Below are 15,564 nucleotides of genomic sequence, written 5' to 3' on the forward strand. Positions count from 1 at the left end.
AAAAGCATTTGTCAAAATTTACCCCACATTCATGATAAAATGTACTTAATAAACTATAAAAAGAAAACATCTTAACATAATGTCATATAAAAAAAACAAAAACAAAAACAAAACACAGCTAACATGGTGAAAGACTGAAAACTTTTACCCTAAGAGCAAAAACAAGGATGCCTGCTTTTACTACTTCTATTTAATATAGTACTGAGGGTTCTAGTTAGTTAAAACATGAGTAAAAGAATAAAAGATATTCCAATTTTTTAAAAAGTAAAATTATCTGTTTGCAGATGACATAACCTTATATATTAAAAATCTTTTAGTTTCTGTGAAATAAACTGTCAGACGCAATAAATAAAATTCAGCAAAGCTGCAGGATACAAAATCAATACACAAAAATCAGTTGTATTTCTACGATAATAAACTATCTGAAGAAGAAATCAAAACAACAGTATCATGTATGATAGCATCAAAAGAATAAAATACTTAGAAACCCACTTAACCAATGAAATGAAAAACCTGTACAGCAAAAACTATAAACATGGCAGAAAAGTATTAAAGATGACACAAATAAATGAAAAGACATCATGTGTTTATGGACTGGAAGACAAAACCTTGTCAAGATGCCATTGTTATCTATAGTCATCTACAGATTCAATAAAATCACTATAAAAATTCCAATATTTGCAAAAATAGAAAAACCTATTCTAAAATTCAAATGAAATCTCAAAAAATCCCAAGTAGCCAAATCAATCTTAAAAACTAAGAAAGTTAGAGGACTAACACCTCCTGGTTTCAAACTTATTCAATGCTTCAGTACCCAGAACAATGCTGTACCAGCATAGAGGCAGACATAAAGACCAATGCAATAGAAATAAAGAACCAAAAAATATGGTCATGATTTTTAACAAGGGAGTCAACACTATTCAACAGGAAAAGGACGGTATTCTTTAAATGGTGTTTAAAATGGATATTTACATATATCCATATGTATGTATATATCCCAAATTAGCTTTTTATCTGTCATGTATGTTGCAGATCTCCCCAGTCTGTTGACTTTTGACTTGGAGGCATTTTTCTCTCATACAGAGTTTCAATTTTTATGGAGTCAAATACATCAGTCTTCTATTCAGTGACTTCTTCATGGGTATGGTGTTTCATTTTAGGATGATAAAGTTGTAGATATGGATAAATTTGATTAATTAGATGGTTGGATAACACTGAATATACTGGATGCCACAGAACTGTACATTTAAACATGGTTAAAATGGTAAGTTTTATGTTATATATATTTTACCACCAAAAAAGGGCCAGGCTTACATGTTTGTATGTTAGGGGTTTGGAGTAACTCTAACATTTATTCCCCTCCAGGGGAATAATTTATAAACACCCACACAAGAAAAGTAGATACTGACTTCACAAATCTCCTTACAAGTCCCACAGCAGGGGCTGTCTGGGAAAGCTGAGGTGGAAAAAGTCACATAAACTTGAGGTCAATGTGAGACCTCCCATCCCTACTCTGGAATCAGATGAAGGAAGGCATGCATGCAGGCTGAGCTGGAGAGATGAGCTGGGGTCGGCAGAACAGTCCTCCCATGAGCCTAGACATTAAGCACTCCCACATGCTCTCAGGCATGTATCAAACCAAGAAAGCAGCTAGGAGGGCAACACATCTACCTGTATACAGGGAGCTATGAAATACCTGATCTGCGCAAGTGATGCACAAGGAGACAGAAGCAGTCTGACCTTTACACAGTGACCTGGCTCAAATAATTTCAGGCTGTCATTAACCAGGTGAGCTCCTCTTTCTCTCTGAGGTAGGTAAACCTGAGGAGGCAAAGCGGGAATTGGGGATAATGGAAAAGAAAGCCTGGTAGTATTTCTTCTAACTGTTATAAAAAGTAAAACAGATGCCGTTTCTCAGGGCCCAAATGTTGGATGAAAAAATGTCATCTCAGTCATGCGATGTGGACTTCAGCAGAGCAGGACACACATGGTCATTTATCCTTTCCCTCTGCATGTTGTGTACTTTTTCAGTTTATAATGTACCTGATCCACTTGTATTATACTAGCTGCAAACAAGGCCACTGAATGTCACACCAGGTGGCCAGCATGTCTGTGAAGGGCAGAAACTGGGGCAGCCAAACAGCTGGCAGGGGCTAGCTAGGAAGTACCTGATGCCCACTCCATAGAGGACTCCACACTTAAAAGACAAGATCTGCCTCACTAGTTACCCCCCCCAAATAAAAAAATAAAACCCCTCCAGGGAACATGTGTGTGTACACGCAAAAGTACATGCACACAGCTACATGCAAAGGGGAAAGGCTGGGAAAGAACCAAATCCACCTCTGAACACCAGTTACTTGTGGGGAAGGGGCAGATGAAGCCCACTGTCAGCATTACACACCTTTTCAACTGTGAGCTTGCATCAATTTTGGCAATTTCTCATAAAAAGACAATTTTCACTCCTTGGGTCATCACCCAGGTCCTGCAAAACTGAGCCACCAACAACCACCTGCACCATTTCCCATGAGGCCAAATAATGGCTTCCCTCAAAGCTCAGCCCTCCCACCCACCTTCCCAAGTCCTCTCCCATGCAGGGGGCTGCTGGCCTCCTGGGGTACAGGGGTACAGGCCAAACCCAACCCACAGATGGTTGGTGAAACCAGCACGTATCCAAGGGCCTTTCCCCCACCTGGGCCATGTGCCCACTGCATAGATAGGCCTGTGCTTGCTCCCCGAGGACAGAGACTCCCTCTTCTTCCATTGGAATGAGGGGTGGGGAGATTTGATAGTATCCTGTACAGGCTGGATGTTAATCTGATAAGGTGCTCTTGGAAACGCTTGCCTGAGTTCGGCGCTTTCTCAGCACATGGTGTTTGCTGCCCCTTCAAGCTGCAGAAATCTCAGAAGGTAAGTGCTACTGCAACCCCCGTTTACTGGTGAGCAGAGGTCAGGTGATCTGCAGCCAACCAAGCAGCTGCTAAGTGGCCAACAGGCTGGATCTGCATCTCACTTGCAGAGGCCCTGCCTGGCTGCTGGGACTGCCCTGAGACTCCTTCTTGCTCCTCTTCTCTCCACAGCTCTCCCGGCTTCTATCAACAGGTGTGCTCCAGGTGGGGAACACCTATGGATGCACCAGGGTGCAACTACTCAGAGTCCAGTGTGCAGAAGGGCCCCTGCTCTATGCTGTTTCCATATCTGAGCCCAAGCTCATCTAGAGCTTCAGCAAATCCAAGCCTCCCTGAATTCCCTGCAAGACCAAACTGAGCCCTACAATACCCACCACTCTGATTAGCTGCCAGTCCCAGCCCCTGCTCCCTCCTGGGCCCCTGTCTGTACAGTTCTGGAGTCCTACAAGAATGTTGAGATTCTAAGCCGACTCTCACCCAAGGAGGTAAACAACCAGGGGCCTCCAGGGGTAGAGAACATACCCAGACGGGTTCTGCTGCCTGTAGGCTTGATGTCCTTCCCCCACAACATGCCATGCTTTCCAGGCTGGAAGACGGGCTCCAGAAACTCAGGAAACCTGGGCCTGTAGCTGGCATGTGGAAAAGAGGCCTGGAAAAGCACCACTCCTGTCCACGAAGCCCCCACATGGAACCAGGTAATTGGGAAATACATGGGCACCAAGACTGACCACCTCCTCAGACCCAGGTGGGAACTGCAGCAGTGACTTGCCCCCTCTGCCACTGACTGTACCACTATGGGAGGGAGGAACGTCTAGCCCCACATGTGAGTGGAGACAGTAGGTGTGGGCAGGTTCCAGTGGTTGCTGCTGCTGAACCTTCCCAACCAGGTCCATGCAAGACCATCTCAGATGGGTGAGCACCTGGGTTGGGGCAAGGACCTCCCTCAGAGAGTGAGAGCCACTGAGGGGGGTGTCACAGAGGCCCCTTTTCCTGCTCCAAGAACAGGTTGGGGGAGTATGGGGGACCTCTCCCACCTCCCAGCTGCTTCCAGGAGCCACTTCTTTCGAGACGAGGAACTCTCCTGCCTGCCTGTTCCCCATTTGGCTGCAATAGACCATTGCCAACATTCAGAGAAAAAGGGGCCTCACGTGTTTTCCCGGACACTCAAAGGCAGGTGGGCATTCCCAGGGGACCTGGGGTAGAACCTGTACATCTGCCCACCCCCAGGCTATGCTGCCTTCATCTTATCTGTGTGGTGGGGGTGGGGGTGGGGGTGGGGGTGGGGGTGGGGGTGACCAAGGGGTCATCACAGACCATGGACAAGTTCTACAAGAGCCAGGGAGAAGAGCCCTGTCCGTGCATGCTGCCCAGCACCCAGCTCACACACACACATCTCTTATTTAACAGCTTCCCCAAAGCAGGCTTTGCAGTCCAGGCTCCCCGAGAAGCCTGGGGAGGAGACTCTGCCAGGCTAAAGGGCCTATCACCAAAGGTGCCTCCCTCACCAGGCTCATCCTGACAATCTTGGATTATCTTTGCCCTGAAGTTTTGGAGTGGGGGACAGGGAGACAGCAGACACCGTACATCACCCACCTTTCCAGAGAGCATCAGCCCTCCAGACTGGGGCAGGTCAGACCTCCACTTGGGCATTTTTCTCACTGGTTGCCAGCTGGGGGAAGCAGCACTTGTGAGCACCTGCCTGTCTCCCCAGGTCCTGCTCAGAAACCCCATCTGTGCCTTTGGAGAGACTGCCCTGAGCACGCAGGCCCAGCAACCACCATCTATGGCCCCCGGGACCTAATCCCCTTCTACATAGGGTTCAGTGCATGTGAGTCTACACTGGGCTTGATTCCTGCCCAGTGTATCCCTGCCAGATATCCCATGCCCACCTCGTTAAGAGAATGAGGCCACACAAACACACCCAGGCCGTCATGGTGATGGAGTGGCTGGGGTCCCACTTGCCCAGCCTTCATTGCTGGTTCAGAGCCAGCTGTGACCACATTCCTACCCCAAGATGGGACTTTGGGGATATTGTCCATCAGGGTCACTGACCCCTTTTAAAGTTCCAGAAACAGAGGGCCCGCTGGTCCCCTAGAAGTTTGGCACATGGGATAAGCCAAGGCTTGCCTTCAGGAACAGGTTTTCCACCACATCGCTGCCCAAGGCCCAGGGCATCCCCAAGTCTGTGTGAAGCCTGCCTGCCATGTCCACAGCCCATGCCAACCCCTCCTGGAACCACTGGAATACTTGTTCCTGGGCACATGATAAGCCCAGACAGCTTCAGTCTTGCAGGACAACTATGCGCATCTGGCAGCAGTAGCCAGAGGGCCCATGGAAAGTTGGAGGTGAAGCCAGATGCTGTGAAAATACATTAGGCAAAACTGCATACTACGAAAGTGCTTTAAAATGCAGCAGGAGAGGTGAAGACACAAACGAACAAGTGCGTAGTGACACATGGCTGTCAGAACACAGTAAAGAATCCACACTGCTTCCCCCCTTTACCTAGGAAAGGGGAGTTCTAGGCCACCTCCTCCTCGGCCGTGGCATCCTGATATTGCTGATATTCAGACACCAGGTCGTTCATGTTGCTCTCGGCCTCGGTGAATTCCATCTCATCCATGCCCTCGCCCGTGTACCAGTGGAGGAAGGCCTTGCGCCTGAACATTGCTGTAAACTGCTCTGAGACACGCCTGAAGAGTTCCTGGATGGCTGTGTTGTTCCCAATGAAGGTGGCCGACATTTTCAGCCCCCGGGGTGGGATGTCACAGACGGCTGTTTTTACGTTGTTGGGGAGCTAGTCAACAAAGTAGCTGCTGTTCTTATCTTGAATGTTGAACATCTGTTCATCCACCTCCCTCATGGGCTTTGACCCCTGAAAATGGAGCCGCCGTCAGGTAGCGGCCGTGACGGGGGTCGCAGGCCGCCATCATGTTCTTAGCATCAAACATCTGCCGGGTGAGCTCAGCCACGGTCAAGGCCCGGTACTGCTGGCTGCTCCGGCTGGTCAGTGGGGCGAAGCCGGGCATGAAGAAATGCAGCCGGGGAAACGGGACCATGTTCACGGCCAGCTTCCGCAGGTCGGCATTCAGCTGGCCTGGGAAGCGCAGGCACGTGGTGACCCCGCTCATGGTCGCAGACACCAGGTGGTTCAGGTCACCACAGGTGGGTGTGGGCAGCTTTAGGGTCCTGGAACATATGTCATGCAGCGCTTCGTTATGTCATACAGTGCTTCGTTATCTACGCAGAAGGTCTCATCCGCGTTTTCTATGAGCTGGTGGACTGAGAGGGTGGCTTTGTAGGGCTCCACCACGGTGTCCGACACCTTGGGCGAGGGCAGGATGCTGAATGTGTTTATGATCCTGTCTGGGTACTCCTCCCGGATCTTACTGAGCAGAAGGGTACCCATCCCAGACCCAGTCCCCCCACCCAGGGAGTGGGTCAGCTGGAAACCCGGCAGGCAGTCACAGTTCTCAGCCTCCTTTCTGACGACGTCCATCACTGACTCCATCAGCTCCGCGCCTTCTGTGTAGTGTCCCTTGGCCCAGTTGTTTCCAGCCCCACTCTGACCTGTAAGACAGTACAGCCAGTCACTCGATGGCCAGGTGTACGGTCATCAGTGGTCACCACCATAATGCAAAAAGGGCCAAGTGTCACGTGTGAGGTGAAAGCACCATTCGCCCTGCAGGTGGAGCAAATGAAACCCCCTCCCCCGGAGTTACAGGACAGCAGCTTCCCCTGTTAGGAATTAAGTCAGGAGTCAAACCTGAGATGGGCTAACAGACCTCACTGCAGGTGGAGCAAATGAAACCCCCTCCCCCAGAGTTACAGGACAGCAGCTTCCCCTTTAGGAATTAAGTCAGGAGTCAAACCTGAGAGGGGCTAACAGACCTTGCTGCAGGTAGCTCCTGCCCATTTTCAGGGAAGGCAGTAGCCACGGCCCCAACTCAGCTCCCTGCAGGGAGTTTACATCAGTAGCTCCTCACCTTGAGGAGACACCCGGGCCTTCCTCCCAAAGCCCATTTAGGAGAGATGGACTGAGCGACTCGACTGGGAGGACAGGAGGATGTTCAGGGGCCCTGGCTCCACAGTTCCCACAGGATGACCTTGGGCCACTCCTAGATTTTGAGCTGCCCTGGCCCCAGCCCTCTCCCGCAGCTCATCGAAGATGAAGTTGTCTGGCCTGAAGACCTGCCCGAAGGGCCCTGAGTGCACAGAGTCCATGGTGCCCGGCTCCAGATCCACGAGCGCAGAGCAGGGCACGTACCTGCCACCTGAGTGGGGCGGGAGCGCATGAGCGAGGGGAGGGCCGCGTTCCCAGGAGGGCGGTGGGGAAGGAGAGGATCTCACCGCTGGCCTCGTTGTAGTACACGTTGATGCGCTCCAGCTGCAGGTGGCTGTCCCCGTGGTAGGTGCCAGCGCAGTCCATGGCGTGTTCATCAGAGATCACCTCCCAGAACTGCCAGAGACGGGAGGGGCCAGACAGGCCAGGACTGAGTCATGAGAGCGCCCCAGCCCCTCTCCCACCCGCACCCTCATCCGCACCCCCATCCCTAGGCCGCCGTGTCCCTGGGGTCCACCCCGGCCGCCTCGCCAGCACCCAGTTCCACCGCGTCCCCGGCAGGGATCCCAAGGGCCGCAATGCAGGGACACCGCCCCCGCCACTGCCAACATCTTCCCCGGCCCCCGGCAGGCCCGGGCTGGGCCCTCAGAGCCCCGGCTGCCAACCTTGGCGCCGAGCTGGTTCCCGCACTGCCCGGTCTGCGTGAACACGATTTCCCCTCATGGCCAAGGCGGGATCAGGGCTGTAGGAGAAAGGCGAGAAAGAGGAGCAGACATGCAGCGACCCAGCCCGCCCTCCGCCAACGCTTAAATAGCCCTGCGCTCACCTCCCCCAGCCTCGGATTGGGCTCCCAGAATAAGCAACAGCTTTGCTTCCACACAGGTGCACCCATCTGTGAATCCCTTGGCGTTGAACGTCTGTTGGAAAGCTCAGGTGTCCTTGCGTGGTCCTTTCCACGTTGGGGAAAGCTGCTCAGCTGGAGAACTTCCTCGCGCGTCTTTAGTAAGACTAAATCCCTAGCTGAGCTGAAACTGAATTTTCCTCCCATGTGGGAGGGGAAGACTCTTGTTTCCATATTCACAGAGTGCCTTTGCAAGTGTCCTAGATTGATGACATATTTTTGTAATGGATGCGTCCTTTCATCTAGAGATCTGTTGTTAGGAAAGGCCTTCCGTATGTTAACTCAACAGACTTAATTATACGTTTTACTTTGGAGCAGTTCAAACCCGCAGTAAGCTATAGGTGTTAGAGATAGTCAGGCCTCTGATTTAGCTAGAGTCTTCTTTAGAGTAGGATTAGCCCTTTCACCTTTCCAGAGGACTGCAGTCTCCAGCAGAGTGAAGGTAATATTGGATTCTTAAAGCTGAGGATAGGTGTTGGGATACGCCTGCTGTGAAAGATGGGCCATTGTCACTTTGCAGGCTGTTAGATTACCCAAACTGAGGAGTTATTTCTTCTGGTAAACATTTTTCAGATGGGGTGGGGAATGCCTCGATCTAACCAGTGAAGGTATCAGTAAACATTAGCAAATATTTGAATCTCCTGCAGAAAGGCATCGGGGTACATTAGAGTTGCCAGTTCTCACCTGGATAGGTTCCTCAACTTTGGACAGGTTTAACTGGAGAAGGAGAAAATTGCTGGCCATTTGGGTCATGTCAGGCACAGAGCTCACAGTGCTGAGTCACCTGTTTTAGTGTCTTGAAAAGATTTAGCCCTATAAACAAATGAGACATTAACAGAAACAATCCCTTCTAGGGTGAAAAGAATCGTGAAAGTGCTGAGTTATGTTCCTGTGATTGGTACTTGACATTAATAATTTATTACCATCATTCAGTCAGCCAGAGGGGCCCTGGAATGAAATGCAATCCCTGGCCCATTTTTGTTCTTCTTCAGGGTATTCCGGCCCAGTTCTATGTATGCTGACCAGCACGCCCATAAGCTTCACTGGCCCTTTCAGTGCAGGGGCCTTGGCTGCAGCATCTACAAGGGCATTTCCTTTTACATGGTCAGTCTCTCTTTTGATGTCCACTGCAATTAATTATAGTCACTTTCTGGCAGCAAAGCAGCATTCTAACAAACTCAAAATCTGAATGATGTTGTATGGAAAAGCCCTTGGGGGTCAGGAGTCCCTACCCATTCCAAATTGCAGCATAAGCATGAAGCAAAAAAAAAATCATACTTGGAATCAGTGTAAATGTTAATTTTTAAATCCTTTCCAACTGCAGGGGCCTAGTAAGTTCAATTAACTCAGCTTTTTGAGCTGAGGTCGAGGCCAGCAAGGCTTGTGCCTTGATTCTCTTGTGCTGACTAATAGTAGCATATCTAGCTCTCCTGTTTTCCTGATGCATAAAACAACTTGCATCTGTTAACCACTCTGCCTTGGGATGGTCAAGTCTGGCCTGCTAGAATACATTTGTTTCATAACCTGTGACATGCTTTGGCTGTGTCCCCAGTCAAGTCTTATCTTGAATTGTAGCTCCCATAATTCCCATATATCATGGGAGGGACCCAGTGGGAGGTAATCGAATCAGGGGATGGGTCTTTCCCATGCTGTTCTCGTGACAGAGAATAAGCCTCATGAGATCTGATGGTTTATTTATTTATTTATTTTTGAGACAGTCTTGCTCTGTTGCTCAGGCTGGAGTGCATTGTCATGATCTCGGCTCACTGCAACCTCTGACTCCTGGGTTCAAGTGATTCTCCTTTCTCAGCTTCCTGAGTAGCTGGGATTACAGGTGCCCACCACCATGCCTGTTTAATTTTTGTACTTTTAGTATAGACGGGGTTTCACCATGTTGGCCAGGCTGGCCTCCATCTCCTCACCTCAGGTCATGCACTGCCTTGGTCTCCCAAAGTGCTGGGATTAGAGCTGATGGTTTTATAAAGGGGAGTTTCCCTACACAAGCTCTTTTGACTGCTGCCATGTAAGAGATGTGACTTTGTTCCTCACTTGCCTTCTGCCAAGAGTGTGAGGCCTCCCCGACCATGTAGAACTGTGAGTCAATTAAACCTCTTTTCTTTATAAGTTACCCAGCCTCAGATATGTCTTTATTAGCAGCATGAGAACAGACTAATACAATCTGTATGCCAGAAAGGCTAGGAGCACCTTCGGACTCTGGGAGATAAGTAGCTGGGTTTGTGGTTTGGCAGGCTTTAAGGGTTATGTCTGGAGTGTCTAGCAATAAGGCCTGACACTTTCATAAATGTTCTCCTATTAACCACTTGTGCCCTTTAGTTTCTAAGACCTTCTTCCCTTGGTGTGGGGTCAAAAACCTGTAGGTGCTGTTCTAATGTTAGTTTATTAGCTTTGCCTACTAGAAAAGTGGTAGCAGCAATAGCTCTAAGACATCAAGGCCATCCTGAGGCCACCTGGACTATCTGCTTAGAAAATTAGGCTACTGGCCTTGGAATGTCCCCCAGTGTTGGGACAAGATTACCCAAGGCCTATGACTTGCTTTTTGGTCACATAAAGAAAAAATGGTTCATCCAACCTGGGGACTCCCACGGCTGCAGCAGAGCCCAATTTCTCCTTGAGAGTATTGAAGGTTTGCTTGCAGTTCTACTTACATTCTAGGAGCCCTAAATCTTTCCCTTCAGTGTATCATATAACGGCTTGGCTACATATCCAAATCTGGGCACCCATAAGCAGCAGTACCCAGCCATCTCCTAAAAAAGCCCACAGTCATTCATCGGACTAGGACCCTTAGATGACTAAAATAACTTTTTTATCTTCTAGGGATGTTGATCAGTTCCAGAGGTTAAGATAGATTCCAAATATTTAAGTCTTTGAGTCAAAATCTGAGCCCTGTATGGTGATACCATATATCTGCAAGTTCCCAGGAAATTTACCAACTTAACAGTATTATTATTTGAGTCTTCTTTAGTTGGGCTAGCAATGAGCAAGTCACCTACATACTGAATAATTGTGTCCCTTTCCAATTGTAGATTTCTTAAGTCCTTAGCTAGAGCATTTTCAAATAAGTGGGGGCTATCCCAGAACCCTTCAGGGATGACTGTCCAGGTTAGTTTTGAGGCTGAATCCATATCTGGATCAGTCCATTCAAAGGCAAACATATTATGAATCTGGATGCATTGAGATGCAGAAAAATGCATCTTTCAGATTTAAGAATGTAAACCAGCTTGCATCCACTGTGACTTGGTAAGTTTTGGGGACAATGAGGTGTTTGGAGACAACTGCATTTCTTAATGCTCTAAGGGTTCTGACAAATCTGTACTTGCCATTAGGCTTTTTATCTGGTAATATGCGAGTATTGTAAGGAGACTCTCATGGCCTTCATAACTCATATGGCAAGAATTTGGCAATAAGGGGTTGAATTTCCCCTCATGCTTCTTGCCTTAAAATGTATTGTCACTTCTGAGGGCAGGAGAACTAGGCTGAAGTTGGATTTGAATGGGGGAGGTGTTTAGTGCATTTCCCAGAGCCTGTGTGGCCCAAACCTCAAGATTTACTTGAGACAATACCTCAGGTGGTAAATGTGACAGCTCATTCTTAACTTCTTTTTTTTCCCCGAGGCGTCAGGAACAAAAATAAGCCTTGCTATGCTTTATGATCTGTGAAGGTGACCATGACTTGGTCTCCTGAGTCAATAAACCTCTCCCTAGTAAGAGGTCAGGCATTCAGACAGTACTAAAAAAGGTAGGTGAGAAGCCCAGAGGCCCTGGAGGACAACTTAGAAGATACCAAAAGCAGTTATTTTGGTCTTGTCCATCATGAGAAGACAGGAGCCCATTGTACTGAATCAGGACAGAGTCATCTGCTCCCACCCCCAATAAGAAGTTAATACTCCTACCTGCCACTTCAAGAGTCACCTGAGGCTCCTCCATCTCTCGATAGCTAATAGTCCAATAGGAGTGGCAGGAAGTATCAGGCCCTCCCACTTGTGAGTCTGCTGGGCTCTGAGGATGGCTCCCTTGGAAGCACGGTGCATTTCCTTCGGCAGTGGCCGACCTTCTTACAGAAGGCACATTGATTTATATCCATGGCACAGTGGCCCAGAGGCACAGACTGGGACTTTCACCTTCTCACTTCCTCTGTGAGGGCCAGGGTTAAGGGGCTGCCTCTGAAGTGGTGGAGAGCACAAGGCTGCAGCTAGAAGCTGGGCCTCTTGACAGATTTGGTTTATTTTATGTTTTCTCTGCCCTATTCCTGTGATGGAAAACTGCAAAATCCAAATCTAAAATCTGATCCATGGGAGTCTGGAAGCCAAAGGCTGCTTTTGGCAGCTTCCTGCAGATATCAGAAGCAGGCTGGTCTATAAAGTAAACTCCTAGCAAAGCCTGTCCCTTCTTGGAGTAAGGGTCAGCGTTAGTGTATTTTCTCAAGGTCTAAATTATCCACCCTTGTAATAAGGCTAGGTTTTCATCTTTTCCGAGTAATTTTCCAGACTTTATAAAAATTACAAAGCTTTATCACACTTTTTTTTATTCCTTCAAGGAGTCAAATGATCATAATTTTTTCTCTCTATATCCCACTTTCTTCCTAATTTATTTGTCTTTTCTAGATTCTAGTTCTCTTTTGGGTCCTAGTCAGGCACTGCTGTGCCTCCTACTTGATAGGTGTCATGTCCCTGGTTGCAGGCTGCCACCCTATTAGCATGTGCTCTACCACTCCCATCACACACTGCTTTTCTTTTTTCTTTTTTTTTATTATACTTTAAGTTTTAGGGTATATGTGCACCACGTGCAGGTTTGTTACATATGTATACATGTGACATGTTGGTGTGCTACACCCATTAACTCGTCATTTAGCATTAGGTATATCTCCTAATGCTATCCCTTCCCCCTCCCCCCACCCCACAACAGGCCCCAGTGCATGATGTTCCCCTTCCTGTGTCCATGTGTTCTCATTGTTCAATTCTCACCTGTGAGTGAGAACATGCGGTGTTTGGTTTTTTGTCCTTGTGGTAGTTTGCTGAGAATGATGCTTTCCAGCTTCATCCATGTCCCTACAAATGACATGAACTCATCATTTTTTATGGCTGCATAGTATTCCATGGTGTATATGTGTCATATTTTCTTAATCCAGTCTATCATTGATAGGCACTTGGGTTGGTTTGAAGTCTTCGCTATTGTGAATAGTGCCACAATAAACATACGTGTGGATGTGTCTTTATAGCAGCGCAATTTATAATCCTTTGGGAATATACCCAGTAATGGGATAGCTGGGTCAAATGGTATTTCTAGATCTAGATCCCTGAGGAATCACCACACTGACTTCCACAATGGTTGAACTAGTTTACAGTCCCACCAACAGTGTAAAAGTGTTCCTATTTCTCCACATCCTCTCCAGCACTTGTTGTTTCCTGACTTTTTAATGATCACCATTCTAACTGGTGTGAGATGGTATCTCACTGTGGTTTTGATTTGCATTTCTCTGATGGCCAGTGATGATGCACATTTTTTCATGTGCCTGTTGGCTGCATAAATGTCTTCTTTTGAGAAGTGTCTGTTCATATCCTTCACCCACTTTTTGATGGGTTCGTTTGTTTTTTTCTGGCAAATTTGTTTGAGTTCATTGTAGATTCTGGATATTAGCCCTTTGTCAGATGAGTAGATTGCAAAGATTTTCTCCCATTCTGTAGGTTGCCTGTTCACTCTGATGGTAGTTTCTTTTGCTGTGCAGAAGCTCTTTAGTTTAATTAGATCCCATTTGTCAATTTTGGCTTTTGTTGCCATTGCTTTTGGTGTTTTAGACATGAAGTCCTTGCCCATGCCTATGTCCTGAATGGTATTGCCTAGGTTTTCTTCTAGGGTTTTTATGGTTTTAGGTCTAACATTTAAGTCTTTAATCCATCTTGAATTAATTTTTGTATAAGGTGTAAGGAAGGGATCCAGTTTCAGCTTTCTACATATGTCTGGCCAGTTTTCCTAGCACCATTTATTAAATAGGGAATCTTTTCCCCATTTCTTGTTTTTTGTTGGGTTTGTCAAAGATCAGATAGTTGTAGATATGTGGCATTATTTCTGAGGGCTCTGTTCTGTTCCATTGGTCTATACCTCTGTTTTGGTATCAGTACCATGCTGTTTTGGTTACTGTAGCCTCATCAGTTTGAAGTCAGGTAGCATGATGCCTCCAGCTTTGTTCTTTTGGCTTAGGATTGACTTGGCAATGTGGGCTCTTTTTTATTTCCATATGAACTTTAAAGTAGTTTTTTCCAATTCTGTGAAGAAAGTCATCAGTAGCTGGATGGAGATGGCATTGAATCTATAAATTACCTTGGGCAGTATGGCCATTTTCACAATATTGATTCTTCCTACCCATGAGCATGGAATGTTCTTCCATTTGTTTGTATCCTCTTTTATTTCATTGAGCAGTTGTTTGTAGTTCTCCTTGAAGAGATTCTTCACATCCCTTGTAAGTTGGATTCCTAGGTATTTTATCAACCAAAAAAAGTCCATGACCAGATGGATTCACAGCCAAATTCTACCAGAGGTACAAGGAGGAGCTGGTACCATTCCTTCTGAAACTATTCCAATCAATAGAAAAAGAGGGAATCCTCCCTAACTCATTTTATGAGGCCAGCATCATCCTGATACCAAAGCCTGGCAGAGACACAACAAAAAATGAGAATTTTAGACCAATATCCCTGACGAACATCGATGCAAAAATCCTCAATAAAATACTGGCAAACTGAATCCAGCAGCACATCAAAAAGCTTATCCACCATGATCTAGTGGGCTTCATCCCTGGGATGCAAGGCTGGCTCAACATATGCAAATCAATAAATGTAATGCAGCATATAAACAGAACCAAAGACAAAAACCACATGATTATCTCAATAGATGCAGAAAAGGCCTTTGACAAAATTCAACAATGGTTAATGCTAAAAACTCTCAATAAATTAGGTATTGACATATCTCAAAATAATAAGAGCTATCTATGACAAACCCACAGCCAATATCATACTGAATGGGCAAAAACTGGAAGCATTCCCTTTGAAAACTGGCACAAGACAGGGATGCCTTCTCTCACCACTCCTATTCAACATAGTGTTGGAAGCTCTGACCAGGGCAATCATGCAGGAGAAGGAAATAAACAGTATTCGATTAGGGAAAGAGGAAGTCAAATTGTCCCTGTTTGCAGATGACATGATTGTGTATCTAGAAATCCCCATCGTCTCAGCCCAAAATCTCCTTAAGCTGATAAGCAACTTAAGCAAAGTCTCAGGATACAAAATCAATGTGCAAATATCACAAGCATTCTTTATTATTATTATTATTATACTTTAGGTTTTATGGTACATGTGCGCAATGTGCAGGTAAGTTACATATGTATACATGTGCCATGCTGGTGCACTGCACCCACTAACTCGTCATCTAGCATTAGGTATATCTCCTAATGCTATCCCTCCCCCCTCCCCCCACCCCACAACAGTCCCTGAAGTGTGATGATCCCCTTCCTGTGTCCATGTGTTCTCATTGTTCAATTCCCACCTATGAGTGAGAATATGCGATGTTTGGTTTTTTGTTCTTGCGATAGTTTACTGAGAATGATGATTTCCAATTTCATCCATGTCCCTACAAAGGACCATCCCATTACTGGGTATATACCCAAAGGACTATAAATCATGCTGCTAT

General features: G+C 46.9%; 1 pseudogene; it reads right to left on the reverse strand.

Moving 5' to 3' along the window:
• Positions 1-5,424: 5,424 nt before the first annotated feature.
• On the reverse strand, positions 5,425-11,811 carry LOC129059218 (tubulin beta-8 chain-like; annotated as a pseudogene).
• Positions 11,812-15,564: the final 3,753 nt, after the last annotated feature.

Source organism: Pongo abelii, chromosome 3 (assembly GCF_028885655.2).
Source record: "Pongo abelii isolate AG06213 chromosome 3, NHGRI_mPonAbe1-v2.0_pri, whole genome shotgun sequence".
Taxonomy (NCBI): Eukaryota; Metazoa; Chordata; class Mammalia; order Primates; family Hominidae; genus Pongo; species Pongo abelii.